This window comes from Thalassophryne amazonica, chromosome 11 (assembly GCF_902500255.1).
Source record: "Thalassophryne amazonica chromosome 11, fThaAma1.1, whole genome shotgun sequence".
Lineage (NCBI taxonomy): Eukaryota > Metazoa > Chordata > Actinopteri > Batrachoidiformes > Batrachoididae > Thalassophryne > Thalassophryne amazonica.
In genome coordinates, this window is record NC_047113.1 from 85,224,225 (window position 1) to 85,230,730 (window position 6,506).

The 6,506-nt window shown below is 41.2% G+C and overlaps 1 protein-coding gene across 3 annotated transcripts in view; it reads right to left on the reverse strand.

Moving 5' to 3' along the window:
- The window catches only part of fat2 (FAT atypical cadherin 2), a 177,651-nt gene extending 171,370 nt beyond the window's left edge, over positions 1-6,281 (reverse strand). For all 3 annotated transcript variants that reach the window (XM_034182317.1, XM_034182316.1, XM_034182315.1), the window contains exon 1: positions 6,029-6,281. The gene's annotated coding sequence lies outside the window, so the exon portion shown is untranslated. The remainder of the gene's footprint in view (positions 1-6,028) is intronic.
- Between the last annotated feature and the right edge of the window lie 225 nt (positions 6,282-6,506).

A 6,506-nucleotide genomic window follows, 5' to 3' on the forward strand; every position in this document is an offset into this window, starting at 1 on the left:
CATGATGGAACCACCTCCAAATTTTACTGTAGGTAGCAAGTATTTTTCTTGGAATGCTGTGTTCTTTTTCAGCCATGCATACTGCCCCTTGTTATGTCCAAATAACTCAATTGTAGTTTCATCAGTCCACAGCACCTTATTCCAAAATGAAGCTGGTTTGTCCAAATGTGCTTTAGCATTCCTCAAGCAACTCTGTTTGTGGCATGTACGCAGAAAAGGCTCTGCATTACAGCATCATACAGCATCTCAAAGTGCGCTGTATAGTTGAACGATGCACAGAGACACTATCTGCAGCAAGATCATGTTGTAGGTCTTTGGAGCAGGTCTGTAGGTTGACTATGGCTGTTCTCACCATCCTTCGATTCAGCTTATCTGAGATTTTTCTTGGCCTGCCACTTCGGGCCTTAACTAGAACTGTGCCTGTGGTCTTCCATTTCCTCACTATGTTTCTCACAGGCAAACTGACTGCTGAAATCTCTGAGATAGCTTTTTGTATCCTTCCCCTAAACCATGATGTTGAACAGTCTTTGTTTTCAGGTAATTTGAGAGTTGTTTAGAGGCTCCCATGTTGCCACTCATTAGAAGAGACGCAAAGAGGGGAAACATTTGCGAATGGCCACCTTAAATACCCTTTCTCATGATTGGATTCACCTGTGTAAGGAGGTCAAGGGTCAGTGAGCTTACAAACCAATTTTGTGTTCCAGTAATTTGTGCTAAATGTATTCAAATCAAGAAAATGACAGTGGTGGCCAAATTAATGCACCTATCGAGTATATCAATGTGTTTGTCTGCTATATGATATATTTAACTGAAATCTCTGATCCAGACAATCAATGATTTATAAAGGAAAATCATGAAAATTATCAGGGGTGCCCAAACTTTTGCATACAACTGCATATATATATATATATATATATATATATATATATATATATATATATATATATATATATATATATATATATATATATATCCATGAAGCTAGAGGACACACACAAATTAGCTAAACTGCAGGATTGTCTTACAGACATAAAGACATGGATGACCTCTAATTTCCTGCTTTTAAACTCAGATAAAACTGAAGTTATTGTACTTGGCCCTACAAATCTTAGAAACATGGTGTCTAACCAGATCCTTACTCTGGATGGCATTACCCTGACCTCTAGTAATACTGTGAGAAATCTTGGAGTCATTTTTGATCAGGATATGTCATTCAATGCGCATATTAAGCAAATATGTAGGACTGCTTTTTTGCATTTGCGCAATATCTCTAAAATTAGAAAGGTCTTGTCTCAGAGTGATGCTGAAAAACTAATTCATGCATTTATTTCCTCTTGGCTGTACTATTGTAATTCATTATTATCAGGTTCTCCTAAAAGTTCCCTGAAAAGCCTTCAGTTAATTCAAAATGCTGCAGCTAGAGTACTGACAGGGACTAGAAGGAGAGAGCATATCTCACCCATATTGGCCTCTCTTCATTGGCTTCCTGTTAATTCTAGAATAGAATTTAAAATTCTTCTTCTTACTTATAAGGTTTTGAATAATCAGGTCCCATCTTATCTTAGGGACCTCATAGTACCATATCACCCCAATAGAGCGCTTCGCTGTCAGACTGCAGGCTTACTTGTAGTTCCTAGGGTTTTTAAGAGTAGAATGGGAGGCAGAGCCTTCAGCTTTCAGGCTCCTCTCCTGTGGAACCAGCTCCCAATTCAGATCAGGGAGACAGACACCCTCTCTACTTTTAAGATTAGGCTTAAAACTTTCCTTTTTGCTAAAGCTTATAGTTAGGGCTGGATCAGGTGACTCTGAACCATCCATTAGTTATGCTGCTATAGACTTAGACTGAGTGTTTATTTCTCTTTTTGCTCTGTATGCACCACTCTGCATTTAATCATTAGTGATTGATCTCTGCTCCCCTCCACAGCATGTCTTTTTCCGGGTTCTCTCCCTCAGCCCCAACCAGTCCCAGCAGAAGACTGCCCCTCCCTGAGCCTGGTTCTGCTGGAGGTTTCTTCCTGTTAAAAGGGAGTTTTTCCTTCCCACTGTTGCCAAGTGCTTGCTCACAGGGGGCCGTTTTGACCGTTGGGGTTTTTACGTAATTATTGTATGGCCTTGCCTTACAATATAAGGCGCCTTGAGGCAACTGTTTGTTGTGATTTGGCGCTATATAAATAAAATTGATTTGATATATATATATATATATATATATATATATATATATATATTATTATTATTATTATTAAGGAGATCAACCAAACAAGGAAACACTGAATTCACACTTGACCTGAAGTCTTCGTGTTACCTCCAGATGATCTGACGTGGTGACTCCTAATTAGCCGTGGTTAAGGACGTGACAGCGTCAGTCTGTCCGTATGTGTTAGCGCTGTGATGGAACAGCACCCTGTCAAAATAAGATAAATGGAACAAAACAGACGGATCCACTGTCACATATTTTCACACGTTTCCTCAACTGATCAGAGGACTTTAAACCAACAAAACCTCAACAGTGAGAAAAGACTTGAAATAAAGATAAACGACAACTTCAGGTTTTTGGGTTCGTCCCTTAAAGAAATCTGTCTATCTTGACTGCATTCACTCAGACGCTTTCAGCTCACTCAGAGCTTTCTCTTATCATGCCCCTGTTCTGTGGAATGATCTCCCTGCGTGAATAAAACAGTCAGCTTCTGTGGAGACTTTCAAGACCAGACATAAGACGAACTTATTTTCCCTTTCATATGCCTAGCATACTGGCATAGTATAGTTCTACGCTTTTTACTCTTTGAATTCATTTTATTAGGAAACAGAGCGGGCCGCGGCCTCAACTTTATCTAAGTACTGGGTCTTTTAATGAAGCTCAAGGCTAGTGGCCGGCGATCACCTAGGTCTTTCTTATGTTTTTGTTGTTGTTTAATGCTGGCAAATTATACTGTATTTCTTGTCTTTCTGATGCTTGAAATTTCCTGTATATTCATATTGTCAACTGTGTCTGTAGCATGGCCCAAGCAGAGGGTCACCTCTTTGAGTGTGGTCTGCTTGAGGTTTCTTCCTCAGTATCATCAGAGGGAGTTTTTCCTTACTACTGCTATGCTGTGGGTTGGCAAGGTTAGACCTTACTTGTGTGAAGCGCCTTGAGACAACTTTATTGTATTTTGGTGCTATATAAATGAAATTAGTTAAATCTCATGGACGTCAGGGTGCACACTAGCTTCTGCTAACTCAAAGTTAACTTCCGCTGTTGTCAAAAGCTCATGTATGCCCACACACACGCCCTCTTGCAGACACCATTAAAATGTAAATATTGTTGATGCTTGATTGATTGATTGATTGATAGAGGGGCTTTATTGAATTATACGCAAGACAATGGGATCTTAGTAATTAATGTAAATAATACACACACACACACACACACACACACACACACACACACACAACACACACGCTCATCCTCAACCGCTTAGTCCAATTAAGGGTCGCGGGGGTCTGGGGCCAATCCCAGCAGTCACAGAGCGCAAGGTGGGATTCACCCAGGACAGGACACTAGTCTGTCATGTAAATAATAATAAATGCATAATTACAGATATATACTTTGCACTGGGATACCAATTAAACCGAGGGTATTTTAGTATTGCGTTCTGTTTTTATATATCAACATATGCTTTAAATCATCCATCTTGGCTTTTTGTCTGTTAAGATACACACACACACACACACACACACACACACACACACACACACACACACACACACACACACACACACACACACACACACACACACACACACACACACACCACACACACACACACACACACACAAAGTGTTTTCAGACCATGTTTTACTTGGCCTTTGACCCAACTACTCCAAAAAACTAATCACTTCTAGGTATCTGTCCAAGTAATATTCCCACCAGCCGTGACCCAGCTAAGCTTCTTGGTTGTTGAGAAAAAAAAAAAAAACAGGTTTTTGAACCAAGTAACTTAATTTGATCACCTCTAGATATAGATTCAAGTAAGATTCCCACCACATTTGAAGGAAATCTGTCCAGCTTTATTTGAGCTATCTCGCACACGCACACACACACACACACACACACACACACACACACACACACACACACACACACACACACACACACACACACACACACACACACACACACACACACACACAACTTTACAAAGAATACCCTGCTGTATCCATTTTACTGCACAGGGTAACAAAATTAAAAAAAAAGGAAAAGAAAAATACTTTGGATGAGTTGCAGTTTGTTTTTTTGTTTTTTTTGGCCTGCAGTCAAACTGACATGATGACTGGAGTTATTAGACTCTGACAACATTCTTAAACAACAACAACAACAGACAAAACAGCAGATGGTCCTGTACATTAACCCCTAAAACAAGACATGGGAATGTAAGTCGTCATTAATCCCTGACCATCTGAGGATGAAGGAATGACGTCCGTTCGTGAAGGATGTAAAACCACAGTCGATGAAACCCTCATCACAGTATGAAATACAGAATTGCTGTCTGTCTTTTCAAAATAATAGCTGCATAAATCTTGATGCACAGTGAAATCCAAACAAGTTGCGCATTCATGTGAACGGAGCGTGTAAAAAGCAGAGCGGCTCTGCCACCTTGAGGCAGCCTGGTGCAGGCGTCGTGCACATCGGGGCTTCAAGCACAGAAAGAATGACTCCAAAATATCAGGAGTTGAGGGTAAAGTGTTTGTGCCCTGATTTCCCAGTGTTCTAATGAGCAGAACACCCGTGGAACCGTGGTGGTTTGGCTTCTACTATGCTCTGGCAAAAAAAAAAGAAAAAAAAAGTGTTTTCTCAACTTTTGCCGAGTGGTGTGTCTGCTCAGGAAGACTCAAGGCACTCAGGTTATAGCAGCGAGATGGGATGCAACCAGCTGAGCCTGGCATCTCAGAGCTGAGCAATAAGATGTTCTATTTTAATTAAAAACACCATTTACATTTTTTATTCAGAACTACTGGGATACTCTCCAGTCCCACCCCTCTGACCTTTAACTGGAATAAGCAGGTCTAGAAGATGAATGAATGAATGCACCCCGTGTAATCAGATAAAGACAAAACAGGCTGTAATTGTTAACCGTCTATCAAGTGGAATTAAGGGACCTGCTAAAGCCAGCGAATGGGAACAAAGAATGAGCGGTGTTACCGCCGGATCATCCGCGGGATGGAGGCTGCCGCTGAAATAAGGAGGTGTCATTTTTGTAGGATTTTCAAACCAAAACTGCTTCAAAATATTGAAATATTTGATCAAGTACTGAAACTAAGGTTTGAATGACAGGCCACTGAATGCATGAGGAGCTGGAACGCTCGTAGATTTTGTTCACACCTCAGAAAAATACCCAAAATACAAAAAGTTAATGCAAAATGTTCTGTTAAACCACTCGTGTGCCTCATGTACACTATGAACGTAATAGTACTCGTGCTTCCTGGATGAGACCCATTGTTTGTCTTTCAGATTCATTTCTTCATTTATTCCCAGTTTCTGGGTGAATGCGCCATCATTTATTCAGAACTATTGATTGAGCAATTTTACTTCACACGCAGGAATGAACGGGGGGGAGGGACTTTGGCTTTGACTAAACCTAGAGGCGGCTCGGCTGCATGCGTTGACATGTGCAAGAGCGCAAACTGTCACAAATCAAAGCGCAGTGACTTCAACACAACTCTCACATGCTTAAAACCTGAAGCAAAGTGTCAAATAAGGATATATATATATATATTCTGCACTTTTGCAGTATAAACTTGGTTCATGATGACTTCCCTTTGAGTGCATCGTCACAAAACATTTAAGATGATACCCTGCAGACTGAACATAGGAAAATATCATAAGGACAGTTAAAATGACATTTTGCAGCATTTGTGGAAGAATGCTGGAGTTGTGCTCCAGGACAGCTTCTGCTGGCCGGCGTTTGGAGATACCTGGGAGTAAACAGTGGTATTATTCTCCACAAAACAGCAGAGAGCAGCCTGCACGGTCAAACTCAGCAGAGCTTACCTGAGGTCCAGCACAGTGACTCTTCCAGGAATCTCTCGCTGTCTTCTCCCGTCACGCTTTGCCAACTTTAAAAATCCTTTGACAGGACAGTGACAGTTCATGTAATCCCATAGTGATTCGGTCTGTTATTTAAGAGAAAAGAGAGGCAAAAACTGTAAAAAACACACACACACACACAAACACAGGGGTGCAAAAGTGTGTTTCAAACGCACAGACGCCAACTTTGACTTCAGCTTCTTCAAAAGGCTCTGAACCAAAGAGCTGCTGAAACACTTCAGCACTCCCTGAGGAGCTCCATCTCCACCCACTTCTCACACTGTCCCTCCTTCTCTGACACACACACACACACACACACACACACACACACACACACACACACACACACACACACACACACACACACACACACACACACACACACACACACACACACACACACACACACACACGTGCCCAGATCACCCCCAATCCTCCTGCA